Consider the following 18,305-nt stretch of genomic DNA (forward strand, 5'->3'; position numbering starts at 1 on the left):
GTACAGGAAGACTGAGTCTTCCTACTGTCTATGATTTGAGCGTTTCCTGTGTCACCAGTTTTACATTCTGATGCACCTCTACAGGTTTACTGTATCCCTTGGACCTTCCCATTGACGATGAAACACAGAATTTGGATCGGAATTAAATATAAGAGACACAATGCCGACTTAAGTACAGGAAGACTGAGTCTTCCTACTGTCTACAATTTGAGCGTTTCCTGTGTCACCAGTTTTACATTCCGATGCACCTCTACAGGTTTACTGTATCACTTGGACCTTCCCATTGTCGATGAAACACACATATTGGATCGGAATTAAATATAAGAGACACAATGCCGACTTAAGTACTGGAAGACTGAGTCTTCCTACTGTCTATGTTTTGAGCGTTTCCTGTGTCACCAGTTTTAAATTCCTATGCACCTCTGCAGGTTTACTGTATCCCTTGGACGTTCCCATTGTCGATGAAACACAGAAATCGCATCGGAATTAAATATAAGAGACACAATGCCGACTTAAGTACAGGAAGACTGAGTCTTCCCACTGTCTATAATTTGAGCGTTTCCTGTGTCACCAGTTTTATATGTTCCGATGCACCTCTACAGGTTTACTGTATCAATTGGACCTTCACAGTGACGATGAAACACAGAAATTGCATCGGAATTAAATATAAGAGACACAATGCCGACTTAAGTACAGCAAGACTAAGTCTTCCTACTGTCTATGTTTTGAGCGTTTCCTGTGTCACAAGATTTACATTCCGATTCACCTCTGCAGGTTTACTGTATCCATTGGACCTTCCCATTGACGATGAAACACAGAATTTGCATCGGAATTAAATATAAGAGACACAACGCCGACTGAAGTACAAGAAAACTGAGTCTTCTTACGGTCTATGTTTTGAGCGTTTCCTATGTCACCAGTTTTACATTCCGATGCACCCCTGCCGGTTTACTGTATCCCTTGGACCTTCCCATTGTCGATGAAACACAGAAATCGCATCGGAATTAAATATAAGAGACACAATGCCGACTTAAGTACAGGAACACTGAGTCATCCTACTGTCTATGTTTTGAGCGTTTCCTGTGTCACCAGTTTTACATTCCGATGCACCTCTGCAGGTTTACTGTATCCCTTGGACCTTCCCATTGAATATGAAACACAGAAATTGCATCGGAATTAAATATAAGAGACACAATGCCGACTTAAGTACAGGAAGACTGAGTCTTCCTACTGTCTATGTTTTGAGCGTTTCCTGTATTACCAGTTTTATATTCCGATGCACCTCTGCAGGTTTACTGTATCCCTTGGACCTTCTCATTGACGATGAAACACAGAAATTGCATCGGAAATAAATATAAGAGACACAACGCAGTCTTAACTACAAGAAAACTGAGTCTTCTTGCGGTCTATGTTTTCAGCATTTCATGTATCACCAGCTTTACATTCCGATGCACGCCTGCCGGTTTACTGTATCCCTTGGACCTTCCCATGGTCGATGAAACACAGAAATTGCATCGGAATTAAATATAAGAGACACAATGCCGACTTAAGTACAGGAAGACTGCGTTTTCCTACTGTCTATAATTTGAGCGTTTCCTGTGTCACCAGTTTTACATTCCGATGCACCTCTACAGGTTTACTGTATCCATTGGACCTTCCCATTGACGATGAAACACAGAAATTGCATCGCAATTAAATATAAGAGACACAACGCCGTCTTAAGTACAAGAAAAATGAGTCTTCTTACGGTCTATGTTTTGAGCGATTCCCGTGTCACGAGTTTTACATTCCGATGCACCCCTGCCGGTTTACTGTATCCCTTGGACCTTCCCATTGACGATGAAACACAGAATTTGCATCGGAATTAAATATAAGAGACACAATGCCGACTTAAGTACAGGAAGACTGAGTCTTCCTACTGTCTATGTTTTGAGCGTTTCCTGTGTCACCAGTTTTACATTCCGATGCACCTCTGCAGGTTTACTGTATCAATTGGACCTTCCCATTGTCGATGAAACACAGAAATTCCATCGGAATTAAATATAAGAGACACAATGCCGACTTAAGTACAGGAAGACTGAGTCTTCCTACTGTCTATGTTTTGAGCGTTTCCTGTGTCACCAGTTTTAAATTCCGATGCACCTCCTCAGGTTTACTGTATCCCGTGGACCTTCCCATTGTCGATGAAACACAGAAATCCCATCGGAATTAAATATAAGAGACACAATGCCGAATTAAGTACAGGAACACTGACGCTTCCTACTGTCTATGCTTTGAGCGTTTCCTGTGTCACCAGTTTTACATTCTGATGCACCTCTGCAGATTTACTGTATCCCTTGGACCATCCCATTGACGATGAAACACAGAATTTGCATCGGAATTAAATATAAGAGACACAATGCCGACTTAAGTACAGGAAGACTGAGTCTTCCTACTGTCTACAATTTGAGCGTTTCCTGTGTCACCAGTTTTACATTCCGATGCACCTCTACAGGTTTTCTGTAGCACTTGGACCTTCCCATTGTCGATGAAACACAGATATTGCATCGGAATTAAATATAAGAGACACAATGCCGACTTAACTACAGGAAGACTGAGTCTTCCTACTGTCTATGTTTTGAGCGTTTCCTGTGTCACCAGTTTTAAATTCCGATGCACCTCGGCAGGTTTACTGTATCCCTTGGACCTTCCCATTGTCGATGAAACACAGAAATCGCATCGGAATTAAATATAAGAGACACAATGCCGACTTAAGTACAAGAAAACTGAGTCTTCTTACGGTCTATGTTTTGAGCGTTTCCTATGTCACCAGTTTTACATTCCGATGCATCCCTGCCGGTTTACTGTATCCATTGGACCTTCCCATTGTCGATGAAACACAGAAATCGCATCGGAATTAAATATAAGAGACACAATGCCGACTTAAGTACAGGAACACTGAGTCTTCCTACTGTCTATGTTTTGAGCGTTTCCTGTGTCACCAGTTTTACATTCCGATGCACCTCTGCAGGTTTACTGTATCAATTGGACCTTCCCATTGTCGATGAAACACAGAAATCGCATTGGAATTAAATATAAGAGACACAATGCCGACTTAAGTACAGGAAGACTGAGGGTTCCTACTGTTTATGTTTTGAGCGTTTCCTGTCTCACTAGTTTTACATTCCGATGCACCTCTTCACGTTTACTGTATCCCTTGGACCTTCCCATTGAATATGAAACACAGAAATTGCATCGGAATTAAATATAAGAGACACAATGCCGACTTAAGTACAGGAAGACTGAGTCTTCCTACTGTCTCTGTTTTGAGCGTTTCCTGTGTTACCAGTTTTACATTCCGATGCATCTCTGCAGGTTTACTGTATCCCTTGGACCTTCCCATTGACGATGAAACACAGAATTTGCATCGGAATTAAATATAAGAGACACAATGCCGACTTAAGTACGGGAAGACTGAGTCTTCCTACTGTCTACAATTTGAGCGTTTCCTGTGTCACCAGTTTTACATTCCGATGAACCTCTACAGGTTTACTGTATCACTTGGACCTTCCCATTGTCGATGAAACACAGAAATTGCATCGGAATTAAATATAAGAGACACAATGCCGACTTAAGTACAGGAAGACTGAGTCTTCCTACTGTCTATGTTTTGAGCGTTTCCTGAGTCACCAGTTTTAAATTCCGATGCACCTCTGCAGGTTTACTGTATCCCTTGGACCTTCCCATTGTCGATGAAACACAGAAATCGCATCGGAATTAAATATAAGAGTCACCTTGCCGTCTTAAGTACAGGAAGACTGAGTCTTCCTACTGCCTATGTTTTGAGCGTTTCCTGTGTCACCAGTTTTACATTCCGATGCACCTCTGCAGGTTTACTGTATCCCTTGGACCTTCCCATTGACGATGAAACACAGAAATTGCATTGGAGTTAAATATAATACACACAATGCCGACTTAAGTACAGGAAGACTGAGTCTTCCTACTGTCTACAATTTGAGCGTTTCCTGTGTCACCAGTTTTACATTCCGATGCACCTCTACAGGTTTACTGTATCACTTGGACCTTCCCATTGTCGATGAAACACAGAAATTGCATCGGAATTAAATATAAGAGACACAACGCCGACTTAAGTACAAGAAAACTGAGTCTTCTTACGGTCTATGTTTTCAGCATTTCATGTATCACCAGTTTTACATTCCGATGCACCCCTGCCGGTTTACTGTATCCCTTGGACCTTCCCATGGTCGATGAAACACAGAAATTGCATCGGAATTAAATATAAGAGACACAATGCAGACTTAAGTACAGCAAGACTAAGTCTTCCTACTGTCTATGTTTTGAGCGTTTCCTGTGTCATCAGTTTTACTTTCCGATGCACCTCTGCAGGTTTACTATATCCCTTGGACCGTTCCACTCACGATGAAACACAGAAATTACATCTGAAATAAATATAAGAGACACAATGCCGACTTAAGTACAGGAAGTCTGAGTCTTCCTACTGTCTATGTATTGAGCGTTTCCTTTGTCACCAGTTTTACATTCCGATGCACCTCTGCAGGTTTACTGTATCCCTTGGACCTTCCCATTGACGATGAAACTCAGAAATTGCACCGGAATGAAATATAAGAGACACAATGCCGACTTAAGTACAGGAAGAGTGAGTCTTCCTACTGTCTATGTTTTGAACGTTTCCTGTGTCACTAGTTTTACATTCCGATGCACCTCTGCAGGTTTACTGTATCCCTTGGACCTTTCCATTGTCGATGAAACACAGAAATTGCATCGGAATTAAATATAAGAGACACAATGCCGACTTAAGTAAAGGAAGACTGAGTTTTCCTACTGTCTATAATTTGAGCGTTTCCTGTGTCACCAGTTTTACATTCCGATGCACCTCTACAGGTTTACTGTATCCCTTGGACCTTCCCATTGTCGATGAAACACAGAAATCGCATCGGAATTAAATATAGGAGACACAATGCCGACTTAAGTACAGGAAGACTGAGTCTTCCTACTGTCTATGCTTTTAGCGTTTCCTGTGTCACCAGTTTTACATTCCGATGCACCTCTGCAGGTTTACTATATTAATTGGACCTTCCCATTGTCGATGAAACACAGAAATCGCATCGTAATTAAATATAAGAGACACAATGCCGACTTAAGTACAGGAACACTGAGGCTTCCTACTGTCTATGTTTTGAGCGTTTCCTGACTCACTAGTTTTACATTCCGATGCACCTCTTCAGGTTTACTGTATCCCTTGGACCTTCCCATTGAATATGAAACACAGAAATTGCATCGGAATTAAATATAAGAGACACAATGCCGACTTAAGTACAGGAAGACTGAGTCTTCCTACTGTCTATGATTTGAGCGTTTCCTGTGTCACCAGTTTTACATTCTGATGCACCTCTGCAGGTTTACTGTATCCCTTGGACCTTCCCATTGACGATGAAACACAGAATTTGCATCGGAATTAAATATAAGAGACACAATGCCGACTTAAGTACAGGAAGACTGAGTCTTCCTACTGTCTACAATTTGAGCGTTTCCTGTGTCACCAGTTTTACATTCCGATGCACCTCTACAGGTTTACTGTAGCACGTGGACCTTCCCATTGTCGATGAAACACAGATATTGCATCGGAATTAAATATAAGAGACACAATGCCGACTTAAGTACAGGAAGACTGAGTCTTCCTACTGTCTATGTTTTGAGCGTTTCCTGTGTCACCAGTTTTAAATTCCGATGCACCTCTGCAGGTTTACTGTATCCCTTGGACCTTCCCATTGTCGATAAAACACAGAAATCGCATCGGAATTAAATATAAGAGACACAATGCCGACTTAAGTACAGGAAGACTGAGTCTTCCTACTGTCTATAATTTGAGCGTTTCCTGTGTCACCAGTTTTACATTCCGATGCACCTCTACAGGTTTATTGTATCCCTTGGACCTTCACAGTGACGATGAAACACAGAAATTGCATCTGAATTAAATATAAGAGACACAATGCCGACTTAAGTACAGCAAGACTAAGTCTTCCTACTGTCTATGTTTTGAGCGTTTCCTGTGTCACAAGTTTTACATTCCGATTCACCTCTGCAGGTTTACTGTATCCATTGGACCTTCCCATTGACGATGAAACACAGAAATTGCATCGGAATTAAATATAAGAGACACAACGCCGACTTAAGTACAAGAAACCTGAGTCTTCTTACGGTCTATGTTTTGAGCGTTTCCTATGTCACCAGTTTTACATTCCGATGCATCCCTGCCGGTTTACTGTATCCATTGGACCTTCCCATTGTCGATGAAACACAGAAATCGCATCGGAATTAAATATAAGAGACACAATGCCGACTTAAGTACAGGAACACTGAGTCTTCCTACTGTCTATGTTTTGAGCGTTTCCTGTGTTACCAGTTTTACATTCCGATGCACCTCTGCAGGTTTACTGTATCAATTGGACCTTCCCATTGTCGATGAAACACAGAAATCGCATTGGAATTAAATATAAGAGACAAAATGCCGACTTAAGTACAGGAAGACTGAGGGTTCCTACTGTCTATGTTTTGAGCGTTTCCTGTCTCACTAGTTTTACATTCCGATGCACCTCTTCACGTTTACTGTATCCCTTGGACCTTCCCATTGAATATGAAACACAGAAATTGCATCGGAATTAAATATAAGAGACACAATGCCGACTTAAGTACAGGAAGACTGAGTCTTCCTACTGTCTATGTTTTGAGCGTTTCCTGTGTTACCAGTTTTACATTCCGATGCACCTCTACAGGTTTACTGTATCACTTGGACCTTCCCATTGTCGATGAAACACAGAAATTGCATCGGAATTAAATATAAGAGACACAATGCCGACTTAAGTACAGGAAGACTGAGTCTTCCTACTGTCTGTGTTTTGAGCGTTTCCTGTGTCACCAGTTTTAAATTCCGATGCACCTCTGCAGGTTTACTGTATCCCTTGGACCTTCCCATTGTCGATGAAACACAGAAATCGCATCGGAATTAAATATAAGAGACACCTTGCAGTCTTAAGTACAGGAAGACTGAGTCTTCCTACTGCCTATGTTTTGAGCGTTTCCTGTGTCACCAGTTTTACATTCCGATGCACCTCTGTAGGTTTACTGTATCCCTTGGACCTTCCCATTGACGATGAAACACAGAAATTGCATTGGAGTTAAATATAATAGACACAGTGCCGACTTAAGTACAGGAAGACTGAGTCTTCCTACTGTCTACAATTTGAGCGTTTCCTGTGTCACCAGTTTTACATTCCGATGCACCTCTACAGGTTTACTGTATCCCTTGGACCTTCCCATTGAGGATGAAATACAGAAATTGCACCGGAATGAAATATAAAAGACACAATGCCGACTTAAGTACAGGAAGAGTGAGACTTCCTACTGTCTATGTTTTAACGTTTCCTGTGTCACTAGTTTTACATTCCGATGCACCTCTGCAGGTATACTGTATCCCTTGGACCTTTCCATTGACGATGAAACACAGAAATTGCATCGGAATTAAATATAAGAGACACAATGCCGACTTAAGTACAGGAAGACTGAGTTTTCCTACTGTCTATAATTTGAGCGTTTCCTGTGTCACCAGTTTTACATTCCGATGCACCTCTACAGGTTTACTGTATCCCTTGGACCTTCACAGTGACGATGAAACACAGAAATTGCATCGGAATTAAATGTAAGAGACACAATGCCGACTTAAGTACAGCAAGACTAAGTCTTCCTACTGTCTATGTTTTGAGCGTTTCCTGTGTCACAAGTTTTACATTCCGATTTACCTCTGCAGGTTTACTGCATCCATTGGACCTTCCCATTGACGATGAAACACAGAAATTGCATCGGAATTAAATATAAGAGACACAACGCCGTCTTAAGTACAAGAAAAATGAGTCTTCTTACGGTCTATGTTTTGAGCGTTTCCTGTGTCACCAGTTTTAAATTCCGATGCACCTCTGCAGGTTTACTGTATCCCTTGGACCTTCCCATTGTCGATGAAACACAGAAATCGCATCGGAATTAAATATAAGAGTCACCTTGCCGTCTTGAGTACAGGAAGACTGAGTCTTCCTACTGCCTATGTTTTGAGCGTTTCCTGTGTCACCAGTTTTACATTCCGATGCACCTCTGCAGGTTTACTGTATCCCTTGGACCTTCCCATTGACGATGAAACACAGAAATTGCATTGGAGTTAAATATAATACACACAATGCCGACTTAAGTACAGGAAGACTGAGTCTTCCTACTGTCTACAATTTGAGCGTTTCCTGTGTCACCAGTTTCACATTCCGATGCACCTCTACAGGTTTACTGTATCACTTGGACCTTCCCATTGTCGATGAAACACAGAAATTGCATCGGAATTAAATATAAGAGACACAACGCCGACTTAAGTACAAGAAAACTGAGTCTTCTTACGGTCTATGTTTTCAGCATTTCATGTATCACCAGTTTTACATTCCGATGCACCCCTGCCGGTTTACTGTATCCCTTGGACCTACCCATGGTCGATGAAACACAGAAATTGCATCGGAATTAAATATAAGAGACACAATGCCGACTTAAGTAAAGGAAGACTGAGTTTTCCTACTGTCTATAATTTGAGCGTTTCCTGTGTCACCAGTTTTACATTCCGATGCATCCCTGCCGGTTTACTGTATCCATTGGACCTTCCCAATGTCGATGAAACACAGAAATCGCATCGGAATTAAATATAAGAGGCACAATGCCGACTTAAGTACACCAAGACTAAGTCTTCCTACTGTCTATGTTTTGAGCGTTTCCTGTGTCATCAGTTATACTTTCCGATGCACCTCTGCAGGTTTACTATATCCCTTGGACCTTTCCATTCACGATGAAACACAGAAATTGCATCGGAATTAAATATAAGCGACTCAATGCCGACTTAAGTACAGGAAGACTGAGTCTTCCTACTGTCTATGTTTTGAGCGTTTCCTGTGTCACCAGTTTTACATTCCGATGCAGCTCTGCAGGTTTTCTGTATCCCTTGGAACTTCCCATTGACGATGAAACACAGAAATTGCATCGGAATTAAATATAAGAGACACAACGCCGACTTAAGTACAAGAAAACTGAGTCTTCTTACGGTCTATGTTTTGAGCGTTTCCTATGTCACCAGTTTTACATTCCGATGCATCCCTGCCGGTTTACTGTATCCATTGGACCTTCCCATTGTCGATGAAACACAGAAATCGCATCGGAATTAAATATAAGAGACACAATGCCGACTTAAGTACAGGAACACTGAGTCTTCCTACTGTCTATGTTTTGAGCGTTTCCTGTGTCACCAGTTTTACATTCCGATGCACCTCTGCAGGTTTACTGTATCAATTGGACCTTCCCATTGAATATGAAACACAGAAATTGCATCGGAATTAAATATAAGAGACACAATGCCGACTTAAGTACAGGAAGACTGAGTCTTCCTACTGTCTATGTTTTGAGCGTTTCCTGTGTTACCAGTTTTACATTCCGATGCACCTCTACAGGTTTACTGTATCACTTGGACCTTCCCATTGTCGATGAAACACAGAAATTGCATCGGAATTAAATATAAGAGACACAATGCCGACTTAAGTACAGGAACACTGAGTCTTCCTACTGTCTGTGTTTTGAGCGTTTCCTGTGTCACCAGTTTTAAATTCCGATGCACCTCTGCAGGTTTACTGTATCCCTTGGACGTTCCCATTGTCGATGAAACACAGAAATCGCATCGGAATTAAATATAAGAGACACCTTGCAGTCTTAAGTACAGGAAGACTGAGTCTTCCTACTGCCTATGTTTTGAGCGTTTCCTGTGTCACCAGTTTTACATTCCGATGCACCTCTGTAGGTTTACTGTATCCCTTGGACCTTCCCATTGACGATGAAACACAGAAATTGCATTGGAGTTAAATATAATAGACACAATGCCGACTTAAGTACAGGAAGACTGAGTCTTCCTACTGTCTACATTTTGAGCGTTTCCTGTGTCACCAGTTTTACATTCCGATGCACCTCTACAGGTTTACTGTATCCCTTGGACCTTCACAGTGACGATGAAACACAGAAATTGCATCGGAATTAAATGTAAGAGACACAATGCCGACTTAAGTACAGCAAGACTAAGCCTTCCTACTGTCTATGTTTTGAGCGTTTCCTGTGTCACAAGTTTTACATTCCGATTTACCTCTGCAGGTTTACTGCATCCATTGGACCTTCCCATTGACGATGAAACACAGAAATTGCATCGGAATTAAATATAAGAGACACAACGCCGTCTTAAGTACAAGAAAAATGAGTCTTGTTACGGTCTATGTTTTGAGCGTTTCCTGTGTCACCAGTTTTACATTCCGATGCACCCCTGCCGATTTACTGTATCCCATGGACCTTCCCATTGTCGATGAAACACAGAAATCGCATCGGAATTAAATATAAGACACAATGACGACTTAAGTACAGGAAGACTGAGTCTTCTTACGGTCTATGTTTTGAACGTTTCCTGTATTACCAGTTTTACATTCCGATGCACCCCTGCCGGTTTAATGTATCTATTGGAACTTCCCATTGTCGATGAAACACAGAAATTGCAACGGAATTAAATATAAGAGGCACAATGCCGACTTAAGTACAGCAAGACTAAGTCTTCCTACTGTCTATGTTTTGAGCGTTTCCTGTGTCATCAGTTTTACTTTCCGATGCACCTCTGCAGGTTTACTATATCCCTTGGACCTTTCCATTCACGATGAAACACAGAAATTTCATCTGAATTAAATATAAGAGACACAATGCCGACTTAAGTACAGGAAGACTGAGTCTTCCTACTGTCTATGTTTTGAGCGTTTCCTGTGTCACCAGTTTTACATTCCGATGCACCTCTGCGGGATTACTGTATCCCTTGGACCTTCCCATTGGCGATGAAACACATAAATTGCATGGGAATTAAATATAAGAGACATAATGCCAACTTAAGTACAGGAAGAGTGAGTGTTCCTACTGTCTATGTTTTGAACGTTTCCTGTGTCACTAGTTTTACATTCCGACGCACCTCTGCAGGTTTACTGTATCCCTTGGACCTTTCCATTGACGATGAAACACAGAAATTACATCGGATTTAAATATAAGAGACACAATGCCGACTTAAGTACTGGAAGACTGAGTTTTCCTACTGTCTACAATTTGAGCGTTTCCTGTGTCACCAGTTTTACATTCCGATGCACCTCTACAGGTTTACTATATCCCTTGGACCTTCCCATTGAAGATGAAACACAGAAATTGCATCGGAATTAAATATAAGAGACACAATGCCGACTTAAGTACAGGAAGACTGAGTCTTCCTACGGTCTATGTTTTGAGCGTTTCCTGTGTCACCACTTTTGCATTCCGATGCACCTCTGCAGGTTTACTGTATCCCTTGGACCTTCCCATTTTCGATGAAACACAGAAATTGCATCGGAATTAAATATAAGAGACACAATGCCGACTTAAGTACACCAAGACTAAGTCTTCCTACTGTCTATGTTTTGGGCGTTTCCTGTGTCATCAGTTATACTTTCCGATGCACCTCTGCAGGTTTACTATATCCCTTGGACCTTTCCATTCACGATGAAACACAGAAATTGAATCGGAATTAAATATAAGCGACTCAATGCCGACTTAAGTACAGGAAGACTGAGTCTTCCTACTGTCTATGTTTTGAGCGTTTCCTTTGTCACCAGTTTTACATTCCGATGCACCTCTGCAGGTTTACTGTATCCCTTGGACCTTTCCATTCACGATGAAACACAGAAATTTCATCTGAATTAAATATAAGAGACACAATGCCGACTTAAGTACAGCAAGACTAAGTCTTCCTACTGTCTATGTTTTGAGCGTTTCCTGTGTCATCAGTTTTACTTACCGATGCACCTCTGCAGGTTTACTATATCCCTTGGACCTTTCCATTCACGATGAAACACAGAAATTGCATCGGAATTAAATATAATTGACTCAATGCCGACTTAAGTACAGGAAGACTGAGTCTTCCTACTGTCTATGTTTTGAGCGTTTCCTGTGTCACCAGTTTTACATTCCGATGCAGCTCTGCAGGTTTACTGTATCCCTTGGACCTTCCCATTGACGATGAAACACAGAAATTGCATCGGAATTAAATATAAGAGACACAACGCCGACTTAAGTAAAAGAAAACTGAGTCTTCTTACGGTCGATGTTTTGAGCGTTTCATGTGTCACCAGTTTTACATTCCGATGCACCCCTGCCGATTTACTGTATCCCATGGACCTTCCCATTGTCGATGAAACACAGAAATCGCATCGGAATTAAATATAAGAGACACAATGACGACTTAAGTACAGGAAGACTAAGTCTCCCTACTGCCTATGTTTTGAGCGTTTCCTGTGTCATCAGTTTTACTTTCCGATGCACCTCTGCATGTTTACCATATCCCTTGGATCTTCCCATTCGTGATGAAACACAGAAAATTAATCGGAAATAAATATAAGAGACACAATGCCGACTTAAGTACAGGAAGATTGAGTCTTCCTACTGTCTATGTTTTGAGCGTTTCCTGTGTCACCAGTTTTACATTCCGATGCACCTCTGCATGTTTACTGTATCCCTTGGACCTTCCCATTGACGATGAGACACAGAAATTGCATTGGAAGTAAATATAAGAGACACAATGCCGACATAAGAACAGGAAGAGTGAGTCTTCCTACTGACTATGTTTTGAGCGTTTCCTGTGTCACCAGTTTTACATTCCAGTGGACCTCTGCAGGTTTACTGTATCCCTTGGACCTTCCCATTGTCGATGAAACACAGAAATTGCATCGGAATTAAATATAAGAGATACAATGTCGACTTAAGTACAGGAAGACTGAGTCTTCCTACTGTCTATGTTTTGAGCGTTTCCTGTGTCACCAGTTTTACATTCCGATGCACCTCTGCAGCTTTACTGTTTCCCTTGGACCTTCCCATTGACGATGAAACACAGAAATTGCATCGGAATTAAATATAAGAGACACAACGCCGACTTAAGTACAAGAAAACTGAGTCTTCTTACGGTCTATGGTTTGAACGTTTCCTGTATCACCAGTTTTACATTCCGATGCACCCCTGCCGGTTTAATGTATCCCTTGGAACTTCCCACTGTCGATGAAACATAGAAATTGCATCGGAATTAAATATAAGAGACACAATGCCGACTTAAGTACAGCAAGACTAAGTCTTCCTACTGTCTATGTTTTGAGCGTTTCCTGTGTCATCAGTTTTACTTTCCGATGCACCCCTGCAGGTTTACTATATCCCTTGGACCTTTCCATTCACGATGAAACACAGAAATTTCATCTGAATTAAATATAAGAGACACAGTGCCGACTTAAGTACAGGAAGACTGAGTCTTCCTACTGTCTATGTTTTGAGCGTTTCCTGTGTCACCAGTTTTACATTCCGATGCACCTCTGCGGGTTTACTGTATCCCTTGGACCTTCCCATTGGCGATGAAACACATAAATTGCATGGGAATTAAATATAAGAGACATAATGCCGACTTAAGTACAGGAAGGGTGAGTGTTCCTACTGTCTATGTTTTGAACGTTTCCTGTGTCACTAGTTTTACATTCCGACGCACCTCTGCAGGTTTACTGTATCCATTGGACCTTCCCATTGACGATGAAACACAGAAATTGCATTTGAATTAAATATAAGAGACACAACGCCGTCTTAAGTACAAGAAAAATGAGTCTTCTTACGGTCTTTGTTTTGAGCGTTTCCTGTGTCACCAGTTTTACATTCCGATGCACCCCTGCCGGTTTACTGTATCCCTTGGACCTTCCCATTGTCGATGAAACACAGAAATCGCATCGGAATTAAATATAAGAGACACAATGCCGACTTAAGTACAGGAACACTGAGTCTTCCTACTGTCTATGTTTTGAGCGTTTCCTGTGTCACCAGTTTTACATTCCGATGCACCTCTGCAGGTTTACTGTATCAATTGGACCTTCCCATTGTCGATGAAACACAGAAATCGCATCGGAATTAAATATAAGAGACACAATGCCGAATTAAGTACAGGAAGACTGAGTCTTCCTACTGTCTATGATTTGAGCGTTTCCTGTGTCACCAGTTTTACATTCTGATGCACCTCTACAGGTTTACTGTATCCCTTGGACCTTCCCATTGACGATGAAACACAGAATTTGGATCGGAATTAAATATAAGAGACACAATGCCGACTTAAGTACAGGAAGACTGAGTCTTCCTACTGTCTACAATTTGAGCGTTTCCTGTGTCACCAGTTTTACATTCCGATGCACCTCTACAGGTTTACTGTATCACTTGGACCTTCCCATTGTCGATGAAACACACATATTGGATCGGAATTAAATATAAGAGACACAATGCCGACTTAAGTACTGGAAGACTGAGTCTTCCTACTGTCTATGTTTTGAGCGTTTCCTGTGTCACCAGTTTTAAATTCCTATGCACCTCTGCAGGTTTACTGTATCCCTTGGACGTTCCCATTGTCGATGAAACACAGAAATCGCATCGGAATTAAATATAAGAGACACAATGCCGACTTAAGTACAGGAAGACTGAGTCTTCCCACTGTCTATAATTTGAGCGTTTCCTGTGTCACCAGTTTTATATGTTCCGATGCACCTCTACAGGTTTACTGTATCAATTGGACCTTCACAGTGACGATGAAACACAGAAATTGCATCGGAATTAAATATAAGAGACACAATGCCGACTTAAGTACAGCAAGACTAAGTCTTCCTACTGTCTATGTTTTGAGCGTTTCCTGTGTCACAAGATTTACATTCCGATTCACCTCTGCAGGTTTACTGTATCCATTGGACCTTCCCATTGACGATGAAACACCGAATTTGCATCGGAATTAAATATAAGAGACACAACGCCGACTGAAGTACAAGAAAACTGAGTCTTCTTACGGTCTATGTTTTGAGCGTTTCCTATGTCACCAGTTTTACATTCCGATGCACCCCTGCCGGTTTACTGTATCCCTTGGACCTTCCCATTGTCGATGAAACACAGAAATCGCATCGGAATTAAATATAAGAGACACAATGCCGACTTAAGTACAGGAACACTGAGTCATCCTACTGTCTATGTTTTGAGCGTTTCCTGTGTCACCAGTTTTACATTCCGATGCACCTCTGCAGGTTTACTGTATCCCTTGGACCTTCCCATTGAATATGAAACACAGAAATTGCATCGGAATTAAATATAAGAGACACAATGCCGACTTAAGTACAGGAAGACTGAGTCTTCCTACTGTCTATGTTTTGAGCGTTTCCTGTATTACCAGTTTTATATTCCGATGCACCTCTGCAGGTTTACTGTATCCCTTGGACCTTCTCATTGACGATGAAACACAGAAATTGCATCGGAAATAAATATAAGAGACACAACGCAGTCTTAACTACAAGAAAACTGAGTCTTCTTGCGGTCTATGTTTTCAGCATTTCATGTATCACCAGCTTTACATTCCGATGCACGCCTGCCGGTTTACTGTATCCCTTGGACCTTCCCATGGTCGATGAAACACAGAAATTGCATCGGAATTAAATATAAGAGACACAATGCCGACTTAAGTACAGGAAGACTGCGTTTTCCTACTGTCTATAATTTGAGCGTTTCCTGTGTCACCAGTTTTACATTCCGATGCACCTCTACAGGTTTACTGTATCCATTGGACCTTCCCATTGACGATGAAACACAGAAATTGCATCGCAATTAAATATAAGAGACACAACGCCGTCTTAAGTACAAGAAAAATGAGTCTTCTTACGGTCTATGTTTTGAGCGATTCCCGTGTCACGAGTTTTACATTCCGATGCACCCCTGCCGGTTTACTGTATCCCTTGGACCTTCCCATTGACGATGAAACACAGAATTTGCATCGGAATTAAATATAAGAGACACAATGCCGACTTAAGTACAGGAAGACTGAGTCTTCCTACTGTCTATGTTTTGAGCGTTTCCTGTGTCACCAGTTTTACATTCCGATGCACCTCTGCAGGTTTACTGTATCAATTGGACCTTCCCATTGTCGATGAAACACAGAAATTCCATCGGAATTAAATATAAGAGACACAATGCCGACTTAAGTACAGGAAGACTGAGTCTTCCTACTGTCTATGTTTTGAGCGTTTCCTGTGTCACCAGTTTTAAATTCCGATGCACCTCCTCAGGTTTACTGTATCCCGTGGACCTTCCCATTGTCGATGAAACACAGAAATCCCATCGGAATTAAATATAAGAGACACAATGCCGAATTAAGTACAGGAACACTGACGCTTCCTACTGTCTATGCTTTGAGCGTTTCCTGTGTCACCAGTTTTACATTCTGATGCACCTCTGCAGATTTACTGTATCCCTTGGACCATCCCATTGACGATGAAACACAGAATTTGCATCGGAATTAAATATAAGAGACACAATGCCGACTTAAGTACAGGAAGACTGAGTCTTCCTACTGTCTACAATTTGAGCGTTTCCTGTGTCACCAGTTTTACATTCCGATGCACCTCTACAGGTTTTCTGTAGCACTTGGACCTTCCCATTGTCGATGAAACACAGATATTGCATCGGAATTAAATATAAGAGACACAATGCCGACTTAACTACAGGAAGACTGAGTCTTCCTACTGTCTATGTTTTGAGCGTTTCCTGTGTCACCAGTTTTAAATTCCGATGCACCTCGGCAGGTTTACTGTATCCCTTGGACCTTCCCATTGTCGATGAAACACAGAAATCGCATCGGAATTAAATATAAGAGACACAATGCCGACTTAAGTACAAGAAAACTGAGTCTTCTTACGGTCTATGTTTTGAGCGTTTCCTATGTCACCAGTTTTACATTCCGATGCATCCCTGCCGGTTTACTGTATCCATTGGACCTTCCCATTGTCGATGAAACACAGAAATCGCATCGGAATTAAATATAAGAGACACAATGCCGACTTAAGTACAGGAACACTGAGTCTTCCTACTGTCTATGTTTTGAGCGTTTCCTGTGTCACCAGTTTTACATTCCGATGCACCTCTGCAGGTTTACTGTATCAATTGGACCTTCCCATTGTCGATGAAACACAGAAATCGCATTGGAATTAAATATAAGAGACACAATGCCGACTTAAGTACAGGAAGACTGAGGGTTCCTACTGTTTATGTTTTGAGCGTTTCCTGTCTCACTAGTTTTACATTCCGATGCACCTCTTCACGTTTACTGTATCCCTTGGACCTTCCCATTGAATATGAAACACAGAAATTGCATCGGAATTAAATATAAGAGACACAATGCCGACTTAAGTACAGGAAGACTGAGTCTTCCTACTGTCTCTGTTTTGAGCGTTTCCTGTGTTACCAGTTTTACATTCCGATGCATCTCTGCAGGTTTACTGTATCCCTTGGACCTTCCCATTGACGATGAAACACAGAATTTGCATCGGAATTAAATATAAGAGACACAATGCCGACTTAAGTACGGGAAGACTGAGTCTTCCTACTGTCTACAATTTGAGCGTTTCCTGTGTCACCAGTTTTACATTCCGATGAACCTCTACAGGTTTACTGTATCACTTGGACCTTCCCATTGTCGATGAAACACAGAAATTGCATCGGAATTAAATATAAGAGACACAATGCCGACTTAAGTACAGGAAGACTGAGTCTTCCTACTGTCTATGTTTTGAGCGTTTCCTGAGTCACCAGTTTTAAATTCCGATGCACCTCTGCAGGTTTACTGTATCCCTTGGACCTTCCCATTGTCGATGAAACACAGAAATCGCATCGGAATTAAATATAAGAGTCACCTTGCCGTCTTAAGTACAGGAAGACTGAGTCTTCTTACGGTCTATGTTTTCAGCATTTCATGTATCACCAGTTTTACATTCCGATGCACCCCTGCCGGTTTACTGTATCCCTTGGACCTTCCCATGGTCGATGAAACACAGAAATTGCATCGGAATTAAATATAAGAGACACAATGCAGACTTAAGTACAGCAAGACTAAGTCTTCCTACTGTCTATGTTTTGAGCGTTTCCTGTGTCATCAGTTTTACTTTCCGATGCACCTCTGCAGGTTTACTATATCCCTTGGACCGTTCCACTCACGATGAAACACAGAAATTACATCTGAAATAAATATAAGAGACACAATGCCGACTTAAGTACAGGAAGTCTGAGTCTTCCTACTGTCTATGTATTGAGCGTTTCCTTTGTCACCAGTTTTACATTCCGAT

This window comes from Schistocerca nitens, chromosome 2, assembly GCF_023898315.1.
Source record: "Schistocerca nitens isolate TAMUIC-IGC-003100 chromosome 2, iqSchNite1.1, whole genome shotgun sequence".
In the NCBI taxonomy this organism is placed as follows: Eukaryota; Metazoa; Arthropoda; class Insecta; order Orthoptera; family Acrididae; genus Schistocerca; species Schistocerca nitens.